The sequence below is a fragment of the Phyllobates terribilis genome, unplaced genomic scaffold (assembly GCF_046119375.1).
Source record: "Phyllobates terribilis strain yellow unplaced genomic scaffold, ASM4611937v1 Scaffold_40__1_contigs__length_11209783, whole genome shotgun sequence".
In the NCBI taxonomy this organism is placed as follows: Eukaryota; Metazoa; Chordata; class Amphibia; order Anura; family Dendrobatidae; genus Phyllobates; species Phyllobates terribilis.
Genome location: NW_027362800.1, coordinates 5510033 through 5524137, shown reverse-complemented (window position 1 = coordinate 5524137; position 14105 = coordinate 5510033). Strand labels below are relative to the sequence as shown.

General features: G+C 44.8%; 11 non-coding genes across 11 annotated transcripts; all 11 read left to right on the top strand.

Moving 5' to 3' along the window:
• Positions 1–187: 187 nt before the first annotated feature.
• On the top strand, positions 188–378 carry LOC141185501 (U2 spliceosomal RNA). Its single transcript, XR_012260158.1, has one exon. It is a non-coding gene; the product is annotated as a U2 spliceosomal RNA (small nuclear RNA).
• A 1122-nt stretch (positions 379–1500) lies between these two features.
• Positions 1501–1691, top strand: LOC141184687 (U2 spliceosomal RNA). The gene has a single exon (XR_012259419.1). It is a non-coding gene; the product is annotated as a U2 spliceosomal RNA (small nuclear RNA).
• Positions 1692–2808: 1117 nt separating this feature from the next.
• Positions 2809–2999, top strand: LOC141188008 (U2 spliceosomal RNA). Its single transcript, XR_012262140.1, has one exon. It is a non-coding gene; the product is annotated as a U2 spliceosomal RNA (small nuclear RNA).
• A 1124-nt stretch (positions 3000–4123) lies between these two features.
• On the top strand, positions 4124–4314 carry LOC141188007 (U2 spliceosomal RNA). Its single transcript, XR_012262139.1, has one exon. It is a non-coding gene; the product is annotated as a U2 spliceosomal RNA (small nuclear RNA).
• A 1119-nt stretch (positions 4315–5433) lies between these two features.
• On the top strand, positions 5434–5624 carry LOC141188006 (U2 spliceosomal RNA). The gene has a single exon (XR_012262138.1). It is a non-coding gene; the product is annotated as a U2 spliceosomal RNA (small nuclear RNA).
• Positions 5625–6745: 1121 nt separating this feature from the next.
• On the top strand, positions 6746–6936 carry LOC141184596 (U2 spliceosomal RNA). Its single transcript, XR_012259336.1, has one exon. It is a non-coding gene; the product is annotated as a U2 spliceosomal RNA (small nuclear RNA).
• A 1121-nt stretch (positions 6937–8057) lies between these two features.
• Positions 8058–8248, top strand: LOC141185377 (U2 spliceosomal RNA). The gene has a single exon (XR_012260045.1). It is a non-coding gene; the product is annotated as a U2 spliceosomal RNA (small nuclear RNA).
• Positions 8249–9369: 1121 nt separating this feature from the next.
• Positions 9370–9560, top strand: LOC141188005 (U2 spliceosomal RNA). Its single transcript, XR_012262137.1, has one exon. It is a non-coding gene; the product is annotated as a U2 spliceosomal RNA (small nuclear RNA).
• A 1125-nt stretch (positions 9561–10685) lies between these two features.
• Positions 10686–10876, top strand: LOC141186605 (U2 spliceosomal RNA). Its single transcript, XR_012260867.1, has one exon. It is a non-coding gene; the product is annotated as a U2 spliceosomal RNA (small nuclear RNA).
• A 1121-nt stretch (positions 10877–11997) lies between these two features.
• On the top strand, positions 11998–12188 carry LOC141188004 (U2 spliceosomal RNA). The gene has a single exon (XR_012262136.1). It is a non-coding gene; the product is annotated as a U2 spliceosomal RNA (small nuclear RNA).
• Positions 12189–13311: 1123 nt separating this feature from the next.
• On the top strand, positions 13312–13502 carry LOC141188002 (U2 spliceosomal RNA). Its single transcript, XR_012262135.1, has one exon. It is a non-coding gene; the product is annotated as a U2 spliceosomal RNA (small nuclear RNA).
• Positions 13503–14105: the final 603 nt, after the last annotated feature.

Sequence of the window (14105 nt, the reverse complement as noted above, 5' to 3'; positions counted from 1 at the left end):
TAAAAGAGGTGGAGTTATGCAGATCTAAAACGCGTGGATTGCAGCAGCAGCAAGCCGAAAAGTGCAGGCATGTGAGGGATCTAGAGGTTGACAGCATGTCTTCTTAACGGGAGTCCAGGTGGCCATCTCCACAAATGGACTTTTCAGAATCCTTGGGTGGCACCGTAGTCGGAAACCAATTCTGGTTATCGCTTCTCGGACTTTTGGCTAAGATCAAGTGTAGTATCTGTTCTTATCAGTTTAATATCTGATACGTCCCCTATCTGGGGACCATATATTAAATGGATTTTTAGAACAGGGAGATGGAAAAAGAGCTTGCTCTGTCCACTCCACGCATTGACCTGGTATTGCAGTATCTCCAGGACCGGTGCACCCCTTCTTTAATGCAGTTTCTAAAATCAGAAAGAATTGAATTCAATGCTTTTTGTTCATTTTGCTTGTTTGTCGGATTTTGGGATGGACTCTTTGGCTTTGCTTTTCTTCTCCTCATTGGATTTTTCATGTTAAAAGTTGCAGAAGCCAGATGACAAGCTCATTTTGGTTCAACTTCAGCAACTGTGCATTGCATTGCCATGTAATGTAATGTAATGCAATGCTATCTATCTAGCTCTCCCTCTATACTTCCTTTTGGATAAACAGACATATTAGGCAAGCATTTTGGAGCTTTCACCTAAATAACTACAGGTGGTGAGATAAGCTGCACAATATAATTGACCTTTCAGTATATTGTTGCACACACACCATCTATTTAGCAAATGCCCTTGTTATCAACAGCAGCCTTTTAAACTCACCTGAGCTAACAGGTATGTGAGCTGGTTACTCTGCTGCGCTTAAAATTTCTTTTTTGGTTTGCTACAATGCCTTTTCTGAAACGTTGTCTCCCTCTGCTGGAACACTGACTTCTTTCATTTAATGCCTGCAGACTATAAAAGAGAAACCAACCCAAAAAGTTTGGTTGATTAGTCTGTGGCATTCTTTTAAACTGTTGCTTATGGCGGTCTCTGTGAGCTTCTCAGTGACATTCAGCCATCCAGGTATCCCGCCTGCAGTAGACGGAATGTGGCAATGGAACGCTGGCTGCGCGTGTCATAATAGGCTCTGAGCCTTTATATACCTGCGCACAGCAGCAGCCACCTTCAGTCTGCTGCTGGACAGCCAGCAGCAGCAGCAGCAGGAGAGGTAATTAATCAGCAACCCTCCTGCTAAGGGTAGACAGCTGCTCGTTCCACCCCCCCCCCCCGCCTTAATTGGTTCTCCTCCCTTCCAACGGTGTTGAGGCGGGTGGGAACAGCCGGGGGTTGAGGGTACTGTGCTAAAAGAGGTGGAGTTATGCAGATCTAAAACGCGTGGATTGCAGCAGCAGCAAGCCGAAAAGTGCAGGCATGTGAGGGATCTAGAGGTTGACAGCATGTCTTCTTAACGGGAGTCCAGGTGGCCATCTCCACAAATGGACTTTTCAGAATCCTTGGGTGGCACCGTAGTTGGAAACCAATTCTGGTTATCGCTTCTCGGCCTTTTGGCTAAGATCAAGTGTAGTATCTGTTCTTATCAGTTTAATATCTGATACGTCCCCTATCTGGGGACCATATATTAAATGGATTTTTAGAACAGGGAGATGGAAAAAGAGCTTGCTCTGTCCACTCCACACATTGACCTGGTATTGCAGTATCTCCAGGACCGGTGCACCCCTTCTTTAATGCAGTTTCTAAAATCAGAAAGAATTGAATTCAATGCTTTTTGTTCATTTTGCTTGTTTGTCGGATTTTGGGATGGACTCTTTGGCTTTGCTTTTCTTCTCCTCATTGGATTTTTCATGTTAAAAGTTGCAGAAGCCAGATGACAAGCTCATTTTGGTTCAACTTCAGCAACTGTGCATTGCATTGCCATGTAATGTAATGTAATGCAATGCTATCTATCTAGCTCTCTCTCTATACTTCCTTTTGGATAAACAGACATATTAGGCAAGCATTTTGGAGCTTTCACCTAAATAACTACAGGTGGTGAGATAAGCTGCACAATATAATTGACCTTTCAGTATATTGTTGCACACACACCATCTATTTAGCAAATGCCCTTGTTATCAACAGCAGCCTTTTAAACTCACCTGAGCTAACAGGTATGTGAGCTGGTTACTCTGCTGCGCTTAAAATTTCTTTTTTGGTTTGCTACAATGCCTTTTCTGAAACGTTGTCTCCCTCTGCTGGAACACTGACTTCTTTCATTTAATGCCTGCAGACTATAAAAGAGAAACCAACCCAAAAAGTTTGGTTGATTAGTCTGTGGCATTCTTTTAAACTGTTGCTTATGGCGGTCTCTGTGAGCTTCTCAGTGACATTCAGCCATCCAGGTATCCCGCCTGCAGTAGACGGAATGTGGCAATGGAACGCTGGCTGCGCGTGTCATAATAGGCTCTGAGCCTTTATATACCTGCGCACAGCAGCAGCCACCTTCAGTCTGCTGCTGGACAGCCAGCAGCAGCAGCAGGAGAGGTAATTAATCAGCAACCCTCCTGCTAAGGGTAGACAGCTGCTCGTTCCACCCCCCCCCCGCCTTAATTGGTTCTCCTCCCTTCCAACGGTGTTGAGGCGGGTGGGAACAGCCGGGGGTTGAGGGTACTGTGCTAAAAGAGGTGGAGTTATGCAGATCTAAAACGCGTGGATTGCAGCAGCAGCAAGCCGAAAAGTGCAGGCATGTGAGGGATCTAGAGGTTGACAGCATGTCTTCTTAACGGGAGTCCAGGTGGCCATCTCCACAAATGGACTTTTCAGAATCCTTGGGTGGCACTGTAGTCAGAAACCAATTCTGGTTATCGCTTCTCGGCCTTTTGGCTAAGATCAAGTGTAGTATCTGTTCTTATCAGTTTAATATCTGATACGTCCCCTATCTGGGGACCATATATTAAATGGATTTTTAGAACAGGGAGATGGAAAAAGAGCTTGCTCTGTCCACTCCACGCATTGACCTGGTATTGCAGTATCTCCAGGACCGGTGCACCCCTTCTTTAATGCAGTTTCTAAAATCAGAAAGAATTGAATTCAATGCTTTTTGTTCATTTTGCTTGTTTGTCGGATTTTGGGATGGACTCTTTGGCTTTGCTTTTCTTCTCCTCATTGGATTTTTCATGTTAAAAGTTGCAGAAGCCAGATGACAAGCTCATTTTGGTTCAACTTCAGCAACTGTGCATTGCATTGCCATGTAATGTAATGTAATGCAATGCTATCTATCTAGCTCTCCCTCTATACTTCCTTTTGGATAAACAGACATATTAGGCAAGCATTTTGGAGCTTTCACCTAAATAACTACAGGTGGTGAGATAAGCTGCACAATATAATTGACCTTTCAGTATATTGTTGCACACACACCATCTATTTAGCAAATGCCCTTGTTATCAACAGCAGCCTTTTAAACTCACCTGAGCTAACAGGTATGTGAGCTGGTTACTCTGCTGCGCTTAAAATTTCTTTTTTGGTTTGCTACAATGCCTTTTCTGAAACGTTGTCTCCCTCTGCTGGAACACTGACTTCTTTCATTTAATGCCTGCAGACTATAAAAGAGAAACCAACCCAAAAAGTTTGGTTGATTAGTCTGTGGCATTCTTTTAAACTGTTGCTTATGGCGGTCTCTGTGAGCTTCTCAGTGACATTCAGCCATCCAGGTATCCCGCCTGCAGTAGACGGAATGTGGCAATGGAACGCTGGCTGCGCGTGTCATAATAGGCTCTGAGCCTTTATATACCTGCGCACAGCAGCAGCCACCTTCAGTCTGCTGCTGGACAGCCAGCAGCAGCAGCAGCAGGAGAGGTAATTAATCAGCAACCCTCCTGCTAAGGGTAGACAGCTGCTCGTTCCACCCCCCCCCCCCCCGCCTTAATTGGTTCTCCTCCCTTCCAACGGTGTTGAGGCGGGTGGGAACAGCCGGGGGTTGAGGGTACTGTGCTAAAAGAGGTGGAGTTATGCAGATCTAAAACGCGTGGATTGCAGCAGCAGCAAGCCGAAAAGTGCAGGCATGTGAGGGATCTAGATGTTGACAGCATGTCTTCTTAACGGGAGTCCAGGTGGCCATCTCCACAAATGGACTTTTCAGAATCCTTGGGTGGCACCGTAGTCGGAAACCAATTCTGGTTATCGCTTCTCGGCCTTTTGGCTAAGATCAAGTGTAGTATCTGTTCTTATCAGTTTAATATCTGATACGTCCCCTATCTGGGGACCATATATTAAATGGATTTTTAGAACAGGGAGATGGAAAAAGAGCTTGCTCTGTCCACTCCACGCATTGACCTGGTATTGCAGTATCTCCAGGACCGGTGCACCCCTTCTTTAATGCAGTTTCTAAAATCAGAAAGAATTGAATTCAATGCTTTTTGTTCATTTTGCTTGTTTGTCGGATTTTGGGATGGACTCTTTGGCTTTGCTTTTCTTCTCCTCATTGGATTTTTCATGTTAAAAGTTGCAGAAGCCAGATGACAAGCTCATTTTGGTTCAACTTCAGCAACTGTGCATTGCATTGCCATGTAATGTAATGTAATGCAATGCTATCTATCTAGCTCTCCCTCTATACTTCCTTTTGGATAAACAGACATATTAGGCAAGCATTTTGGAGCTTTCACCTAAATAACTACAGGTGGTGAGATAAGCTGCACAATATAATTGACCTTTCAGTATATTGTTGCACACACACCATCTATTTAGCAAATGCCCTTGTTATCAACAGCAGCCTTTTAAACTCACCTGAGCTAACAGGTATGTGAGCTGGTTACTCTGCTGTGCTTAAAATTTCTTTTTTGGTTTGCTACAATGCCTTTTCTGAAACGTTGTCTCCCTCTGCTGGAACACTGACTTCTTTCATTTAATGCCTGCAGACTATGAAAGAGAAACCAACCCAAAAAGTTTGGTTGATTGGTCTGTGGCATTCTTTTAAACTGTTGCTTATGGCGGTCTCTGTGAGCTTCTCAGTGACATTCAGCCATCCAGGTATCCCGCCTGCAGTAGACGGAATGTGGCAATGGAACGCTGGCTGCGCGTGTCATAATAGGCTCTGAGCCTTTATATACCTGCGCACAGCAGCAGCCACCTTCAGTCTGCTGCTGGACAGCCAGCAGCAGCAGCAGCAGGAGAGGTAATTAATCAGCAACCCTCCTGCTAAGGGTAGACAGCTGCTCGTTCCACCCCCCCCCGCCTTAATTGGTTCTCCTCCCTTCCAACGGTGTTGAGGCGGGTGGGAACAGCCGGGGGTTGAGGGTACTGTGCTAAAAGAGGTGGAGTTATGCAGATCTAAAACGCGTGGATTGCAGCAGCAGCAAGCCGAAAAGTGCAGGCATGTGAGGGATCTAGAGGTTGACAGCATGTCTTCTTAACGGGAGTCCAGGTGGCCATCTCCACAAATGGACTTTTCAGAATCCTTGGGTGGCACCGTAGTCGGAAACCAATTCTGGTTATCGCTTCTCGGCCTTTTGGCTAAGATCAAGTGTAGTATCTGTTCTTATCAGTTTAATATCTGATACGTCCCCTATCTGGGGACCATATATTAAATGGATTTTTAGAACAGGGAGATGGAAAAAGAGCTTGCTCTGTCCACTCCACGCATTGACCTGGTATTGCAGTATCTCCAGGACCGGTGCACCCCTTCTTTAATGCAGTTTCTAAAATCAGAAAGAATTGAATTCAATGCTTTTTGTTCATTTTGCTTGTTTGTCGGATTTTGGGATAGACTCTTTGGCTTTGCTTTTCTTCTCCTCATTGGATTTTTCATGTTAAAAGTTGCAGAAGCCAGATGACAAGCTCATTTTGGTTCAACTTCAGCAACTGTGCATTGCATTGCCATGTAATGTAATGTAATGCAATGCTATCTATCTAGCTCTCCCTCTATACTTCCTTTTGGATAAACAGACATATTAGGCAAGCATTTTGGAGCTTTCACCTAAATAACTACAGGTGGTGAGATAAGCTGCACAATATAATTGACCTTTCAGTATATTGTTGCACACACACCATCTATTTAGCAAATGCCCTTGTTATCAACAGCAGCCTTTTAAACTCACCTGAGCTAACAGGTATGTGAGCTGGTTACTCTGCTGCGCTTAAAATTTCTTTTTTGGTTTTCTACAATGCCTTTTCTGAAACGTTGTCTCCCTCTGCTGGAACACTGACTTCTTTCATTTAATGCCTGCAGACTATAAAAGAGAAACCAACCCAAAAAGTTTGGTTGATTAGTCTGTGGCATTCTTTTAAACTGTTGCTTATGGCGGTCTCTGTGAGCTTCTCAGTGACATTCAGCCATCCAGGTATCCCGCCTGCAGTAGACAGAATGTGGCAATGGAACGCTGGCTGCGCGTGTCATAATAGGCTCTGAGCCTTTATATACCTGCGCACAGCAGCAGCCACCTTCAGTCTGCTGCTGGACAGCCAGCAGCAGCAGCAGCAGGAGAGGTAATTAATCAGCAACCCTCCTGCTAAGGGTAGACAGCTGCTCGTTCCACCCCCCCCCCCGCCTTAATTGGTTCTCCTCCCTTCCAACGGTGTTGAGGCGGGTGGGAACAGCCGGGGGTTGAGGGTACTGTGCTAAAAGAGGTGGAGTTATGCAGATCTAAAACGCGTGGATTGCAGCAGCAGCAAGCCGAAAAATGCAGGCATGTGAGGGATCTAGAGGTTGACAGCATGTCTTCTTAACGGGAGTCCAGGTGGCCATCTCCACAAATGGACTTTTCAGAATCCTTGGGTGGCACCGTAGTCGGAAACCAATTCTGGTTATCGCTTCTCGGCCTTTTGGCTAAGATCAAGTGTAGTATCTGTTCTTATCAGTTTAATATCTGATACGTCCCCTATCTGGGGACCATATATTAAATGGATTTTTAGAACAGGGTGATGGAAAAAGAGCTTGCTCTGTCCACTCCACGCATTGACCTGGTATTGCAGTATCTCCAGGACCGGTGCACCCCTTCTTTAATGCAGTTTCTAAAATCAGAAAGAATTGAATTCAATGCTTTTTGTTCATTTTGCTTGTTTGTCGGATTTTGGGATGGACTCTTTGGCTTTGCTTTTCTTCTCCTCATTGGATTTTTCATGATAAAAGTTGCAGAAGCCAGATGACAAGCTCATTTTGGTTCAACTTCAGCAACTGTGCATTGCATTGCCATGTAATGTAATGTAATGCAATGCTATCTATCTAGCTCTCCCTCTATACTTCCTTTTGGATAAACAGACATATTAGGCAAGCATTTTGGAGCTTTCACCTAAATAACTACAGGTGGTGAGATAAGCTGCACAATATAATTGACCTTTCAGTATATTGTTGCACACACACCATCTATTTAGCAAATGCCCTTGTTATCAACAGCAGCCTTTTAAACTCACCTGAGCTAACAGGTATGTGAGCTGGTTACTCTGCTGCGCTTAAAATTTCTTTTTTGGTTTGCTACAATGCCTTTTCTGAAACGTTGTCTCCCTCTGCTGGAACACTGACTTCTTTCATTTAATGCCTGCAGACTATAAAAGAGAAACCAACCCAAAAAGTTTGGTTGATTAGTCTGTGGCATTCTTTTAAACTGTTGCTTATGGCGGTCTCTGTGAGCTTCTCAGTGACATTCAGCCATCCAGGTATCCCGCCTGCAGTAGACGGAATGTACCAATGGAACGCTGGCTGCGCGTGTCATAATAGGCTCTGAGCCTTTATATACCTGCGCACAGCAGCAGCCACCTTCAGTCTGCTGCTGGACAGCCAGCAGCAGCAGCAGCAGGAGAGGTAATTAATCAGCAACCCTCCTGCTAAGGGTAGACAGCTGCTCGTTCCACCCCCCCCCCCGCCTTAATTGGTTCTCCTCCCTTCCAACGGTGTTGAGGCGGGTGGGAACAGCCGGGGGTTGAGGGTACTGTGCTAAAAGAGGTGGAGTTATGCAGATCTAAAACGCGTGGATTGCAGCAGCAGCAAGCCGAAAAGTGCAGGCATGTGAGGGATCTAGAGGTTGACAGCATGTCTTCTTAACGGGAGTCCAGGTGGCCATCTCCACAAATGGACTTTTCAGAATCCTTGGGTGGCACCGTAGTCGAAAACCAATTCTGGTTATCGCTTCTCGACCTTTTGGCTAAGATCAAGTGTAGTATCTGTTCTTATCAGTTTAATATCTGATACGTCCCCTATCTGGGGACCATATATTAAATGGATTTTTAGAACAGGGAGATGGAAAAAGAGCTTGCTCTGTCCACTCCACGCATTGACCTGGTATTGCAGTATCTCCAGGACCGGTGCACCTCTTCTTTAATGCAGTTTCTAAAATCAGAAAGAATTGAATTCAATGCTTTTTGTTCATTTTGCTTGTTTGTCGGATTTTGGGATGGACTCTTTGGCTTTGCTTTTCTTCTCCTCATTGGATTTTTCATGTTAAAAGTTGCAGAAGCCAGATGACAAGCTCATTTTGGTTCAACTTCAGCAACTGTGCATTGCATTGCCATGTAATGTAATGTAATGCAATGCTATCTATCTAGCTCTCCCTCTATACTTCCTTTTGGATAAACAGACATATTAGGCAAGCATTTTGGAGCTTTCACCTAAATAACTACAGGTGGTGAGATAAGCTGCACAATATAATTGACCTTTCAGTATATTGTTGCACACACACCATCTATTTAGCAAATGCCCTTGTTATCAACAGCAGCCTTTTAAACTCACCTGAGCTAACAGGTATGTGAGCTGGTTACTCTGCTGCGCTTAAAATTTCTTTTTTGGTTTGCTACAATGCCTTTTCTGAAACGTTGTCTCCCTCTGCTGGAACACTGACTTCTTTCATTTAATGCCTGCAGACTATAAAAGAGAAACCAACCCAAAAAGTTTGGTTGATTAGTCTGTGGCATTCTTTTAAACTGTTGCTTATGGCGGTCTCTGTGAGTTTCTCAGTGACATTCAGCCATCCAGGTATCCCGCCTGCAGTAGACGGAATGTGGCAATGGAACGCTGGCTGCGCGTGTCATAATAGGCTCTGAGCCTTTATATACCTGCGCACAGCAGCAGCCACCTTCAGTCTGCTGCTGGACAGCCAGCAGCAGCAGCAGCAGGAGAGGTAATTAATCAGCAACCCTCCTGCTAAGGGTAGACAGCTGCTCGTTCCACCCCCCCCCCCGCCTTAATTGGTTCTCCTCCCTTCCAACGGTGTTGAGGCGGGTGGGAACAGCCGGGGGTTGAGGGTACTGTGCTAAAAGAGGTGGAGTTATGCAGATCTAAAACGCGTGGATTGCAGCAGCAGCAAGCCGAAAAGTGCAGGCATGTGAGGGATCTAGGGGTTGACAGCATGTCTTCTTAACGGGAGTCCAGGTGGCCATCTCCACAAATGGACTTTTCAGAATCCTTGGGTGGCACCGTAGTCGGAAACCAATTCTGGTTATCGCTTCTCGGCCTTTTGGCTAAGATCAAGTGTAGTATCTGTTCTTATCAGTTTAATATCTGATACGTCCCCTATCTGGGGACCATATATTAAATGGATTTTTAGAACAGGGAGATGGAAAAAGAGCTTGCTCTGTCCACTCCACGCATTGACCTGGTATTGCAGTATCTCCAGGACCGGTGCACCCCTTCTTTAATGCAGTTTCTAAAATCAGAAAGAATTGAATTCAATGCTTTTTGTTCATTTTGCTTGTTTGTCGGATTTTGGGATGGACTCTTTGGCTTTGCTTTTCTTCTCCTCATTGGATTTTTCATGTTAAAAGTTGCAGAAGCCAGATGACAAGCTCATTTTGGTTCAACTTCAGCAACTGTGCATTGCATTGCCATGTAATGTAATGTAATGCAATGCTATCTATCTAGCTCTCCCTCTATACTTCCTTTTGGATAAACAGACATATTAGGCAAGCATTTTGGAGCTTTCACCTAAATAACTACAGGTGGTGAGATAAGCTGCACAATATAATTGACCTTTCAGTATATTGTTGCACACACACCATCTATTTAGCAAATGCCCTTGTTATCAACAGCAGCCTTTTAAACTCACCTGAGCTAACAGGTATGTGAGCTGGTTACTCTGCTGCGCTTAAAATTTCTTTTTTGGTTTGCTACAATGCCTTTTCTGAAACGTTGTCTCCCTCTGCTGGAACACTGACTTCTTTCATTTAATGCCTGCAGACTATAAAAGAGAAACCAACCCCAAAAGTTTGGTTGATTAGTCTGTGGCATTCTTTTAAACTGTTGCTTATGGCGGTCTCTGTGAGCTTCTCAGTGACATTCAGCCATCCAGGTATCCCGCCTGCAGTAGACGGAATGTGGCAATGGAACGCTGGCTGCGCGTGTCATAATAGGCTCTGAGCCTTTATATACCTGCGCACAGCAGCAGCCACCTTCAGTCTGCTGCTGGACAGCCAGCAGCAGCAGCAGCAGGAGAGGTAATTAATCAGCAACCCTCCTGCTAAGGGTAGACAGCTGCTCGTTCCACCCGCCCCCCCCCCCGCCTTAATTGGTTCTCCTCCCTTCCAACGGTGTTGAGGCGGGTGGGAACAGCCGGGGGTTGAGGATACTGTGCTAAAAGAGGTGGAGTTATGCAGATCTAAAACACGTGGATTGCAGCAGCAGCAAGCCGAAAAGTGCAGGCATGTGAGGGATCTAGAGGTTGACAGCATGTCTTCTTAACGGGAGTCCAGGTGGCCATCTCCACAAATGGACTTTTCAGAATCCTTGGGTGGCACCGTAGTCGGAAACCAATTCTGGTTATCGCTTCTCGGCCTTTTGGCTAAGATCAAGTGTAGTATCTGTTCTTATCAGTTTAATATCTGATATGTCCCCTATCTGGGGACCATATATTAAATGGATTTTTAGAACAGGGAGATGGAAAAAGAGCTTGCTCTGTCCACTCCACGCATTGACCTGGTATTGCAGTATCTCCAGGACCGGTGCACCCCTTCTTTAATGCAGTTTCTAAAATCAGAAAGAATTGAATTCAATGCTTTTTGTTCATTTTGCTTGTTTGTCAGATTTTGGGATGGACTCTTTGGCTTTGCTTTTCTTCTCCTCATTGGATTTTTCATGTTAAAAGTTGCAGAAGCCAGATGACAAGCTCATTTTGGTTCAACTTCAGCAACTGTGCATTGCATTGCCATGTAATGTAATGTAATGCAATGCTATCTATCTAGCTCTCCCTCTATACTTCCTTTTGGATAAACAGACATATTAGGCAAGCATTTTGGAGCTTTCACCTAAATAACTACAGGTGGTGAGATAAGCTGCACAATATAATTGACCTTTCAGTATATTGTTGCACACACACCATCTATTTAGCAAATGCCCTTGTTATCAACAGCAGCCTTTTAAACTCACCTGAGCTAACAGGTATGTGAGCTGGTTACTCTGCTGCGCTTAAAATTTCTTTTTTGGTTTGCTACAATGCCTTTTCTGAAACGTTGTCTCCCTCTGCTGGAACACTGACTTCTTTCATTTAATGCCTGCAGACTATAAAAGAGAAACCAACCCAAAAAGTTTGGTTGATTAGTCTGTGGCATTCTTTTAAACTGTTGCTTATGGCGGTCTCTGTGAGCTTCTCAGTGACATTCAGCCATCCAGGTATCCCGCCTGCAGTAGACGGAATGTGGCAATGGAACGCTGGCTGCGCGTGTCATAATAGGCTCTGAGCCTTTATATACCTGCGCACAGCAGCAGCCACCTTCAGTCTGCTGCTGGACAGCCAGCAGCAGCAGCAGCAGGAGAGGTAATTAATCAGCAACCCTCCTGCTAAGGGTAGACAGCTGCTCGTTCCACCCCCCCCCCCGCCTTAATTGGTTCTCCTCCCTTCCAACGGTGTTGAGGCGGGTGGGAACAGCCGGGGGTTGAGGGTACTGTGCTAAAAGAGGTGGAGTTATGCAGATCTAAAACGCGTGGATTGCAGCAGCAGCAAGCCGAAAAGTGCAGGCATGTGAGGGATCTAGAGGTTGACAGCATGTCTTCTTAACGGGAGTCCAGGTGGCCATCTCCACAAATGGACTTTTCAGAATCCTTGGGTGGCACCGTAGTCGGAAACCAATTCTGGTTATCGCTTCTCGGCCTTTTGGCTAAGATCAAGTGTAGTATCTGTTCTTATCAGTTTAATATCTGATACGTCCCCTATCTGGGGACCATATATTAAATGGATTTTTAGAACAGGGAGATGGAAAAAGAGCTTGCTCTGTCCACTCCACGCATTGACCTGGTATTGCAGTATCTCCAGGACCGGTGCACCCCTTCTTTAATGCAGTTTCTAAAATCAGAAAGAATTGAATTCAATGCTTTTTGTTCATTTTGCTTGTTTGTCGGATTTTGGGATGGACTCTTTGGCTTTGCTTTTCTTCTCCTCATTGGATTTTTCATGTTAAAAGTTGCAGAAGCCAGATGACAAGCTCATTTTGGTTCAACTTCAGCAACTGTGCATTGCATTGCCATGTAATGTAATGTAATGCAATGCTATCTATCTAGCTCTCCCTCTATACTTCCTTTTGGATAAACAGACATATTAGGCAAGCATTTTGGAGCTTTCACCTAAATAACTACAGGTGGTGAGATAAGCTGCACAATATAATTGACCTTTCAGTATATTGTTGCACACACACCATCTATTTAGCAAATGCCCTTGTTATCAACAGCAGCCTTTTAAACTCACCTGAGCTAACAGGTATGTGAGCTGGTTACTCTGCTGCGCTTAAAATTTCTTTTTTGGTTTGCTACAATGCCTTTTCTGAAACGTTGTCTCCCTCTGCTGGAACACTGACTTCTTTCATTTAATGCCTGCAGACTATAAAAGAGAAACCAAACCAAAAAGTTTGGTTGATTAGTCTGTGGCATTCTTTTAAACTGTTGCTTATGGCGGTCTCTGTGAGCTTCTCAGTGACATTCAGCCATCCAGGTATCCCGCCTGCAGTAGACGGAATGTGGCAATGGAACGCTGGCTGCGCGTGTCATAATAGGCTCTGAGCCTTTATATACCTGCGCACAGCAGCAGCCACCTTCAGTCTGCTGCTGGACAGCCAGCAGCAGCAGCAGCAGGAGAGGTAATTAATCAGCAACCCTCCTGCTAAGGATAGACAGCTGCTCGTTCCACCCCCCCCCCCCCGCCTTAATTGGTTCTCCTCCCTTCCAACGGTGTTGAGGCGGGTGGGAACAGCCGGGGGTTGAGGGTACTGTGCTAAAAGAGGTGGAGTTATGCAGATCTAAAACGCGTGGATTGCAGCAGCAGCAAGCCGAAAAGTGCAGGCATGTGAGGGATCTAGAGGTTGACAGCATGTCTTCTTAACGGGAGTCAAGGTGGCCATCTCCACAAATGGACTTTTCAGAATCCTTGGGTGGCACCGTAGTCGGAAACCAATTCTGGTTATCGCTTCTCGGCCTTTTGGCTAAGATCAAGTGTAGTATCTGTTCTTATCAGTTTAATATCTGATACGTCCCCTATCTGGGGACCATATATTAAATGGATTTTTAGAACAGGGAGATGGAAAAAGAGCTTGCTCTGTCCACTCCACGCATTGACCTGGTATTGCAGTATCTCCAGGACCGGTGCACCCCTTCTTTAATGCAGTTTCTAAAATCAGAAAGAATTGAATTCAATGCTTTTTGTTCATTTTGCTTGTTTGTCGGATTTTGGGATGGACTCTTTGGCTTTGCTTTTCTTCTCCTCATTGGATTTTTCATGTTAAAAGTTGCAGAAGCCAGATGACAAGCTCATTTTGGTTCAACTTCAGCAACTGTGCATTGCATTGCCATGTAATGTAATGTAATGCAATGCTATCTATCTAGCTCTCCCTCTATACTTCCTTTTGGATAAACAGACATATTAGGCAAGCATTTTGGAGCTTTCACCTAAATAACTACAGGTGGTGAGATAAGCTGCACAATATAATTGACCTTTCAGTATATTGTTGCACACACACCATCTATTTAGCAAATGCCCTTGTTATCAACAGCAGCCTTTTAAACTCACCTGAGCTAACAGGTATGTGAGCTGGTTACTCTGCTGCGCTTAAAATTTCTTTTTTGGTTTGCTACAATGCCTTTTCTGAAACGTTGTCTCCCTCTGCTGGAACACTGACTTCTTTCATTTAATGCCTGCAGACTATAAAAGAGAAACCAACCCAAAAAATTTGGTTGATTAGTCTGTGGCATTCTTTTAA